Raw genomic sequence first — 861 nt, forward strand, 5'->3', positions numbered from 1 at the left:
TTGTCTAAACATGTGTATTTCCATCAGAATTTTTACAGTGGAGATAACCCTATTGTTGGGAAGATTTTAAATAAACTTTGGTTAATAGAAGAATGAAAAATGAAAAACTTAACTAATAATGACAAGAAAAATCCAACATATTCAGAATTTATTTTACAATGTGAAAAGTTTTCTTAAGAGTTATAAGATATGTTGCTCAAATCTCACTTACTTGTAATTTTTCAGAACGGGAGATTTTGACCAAAGGTTTTCTTGAGTGAATGTAAGAAAAATTCTTTAATTTCATGAAATCATGAGGATATGGGCTAACATCACTAAAGGTAACTTCAACAGACTCCTTGAGTTTGCTTGTGTCTCAAATAACTTGAGAAAAGAATTCACAAAGATTATTAATTCTCAGCTAAACCATACCTTGTAGGAACTAAGACCAGGAATATCAATAATTCAGTCATTTGAGGTTATAAAGAAAAATGTCTGAGAGCAAAAATCTCTTATGGTTCTTAATTTTTAATTTATATTTATGGCTCTGTTGTACATACTAGGGCCCTCTGTGGGTATATATTTAAAAGTAAAAATTCTAAAACTCTATTCTTCATTTATTAATATTTTCAGTGAAGATAGACTAATACCTCTCAAATACCAGACACATCCACAGTGAAATGATTGGATAAATCACAGTGCATTCATATTATGGAATAAAATTCAGCCATTTAAAAAAGAGTTATACCAATTGAATTGAGATTTACCACAATGCATAGTTATCTGAGAAAAGAAAGATACAGATAAGTATGAATAATATTCTCATTATTATAAAACAAGCAATGCATTTTTTTTTGAGACAGGGTCTCACTCTATTGCTGA

The sequence above is a fragment of the Propithecus coquereli genome, unplaced genomic scaffold (assembly GCF_000956105.1).
Source record: "Propithecus coquereli isolate 6110/MARCELLA unplaced genomic scaffold, Pcoq_1.0 Scaffold40, whole genome shotgun sequence".
NCBI lineage: Eukaryota > Metazoa > Chordata > Mammalia > Primates > Indriidae > Propithecus > Propithecus coquereli.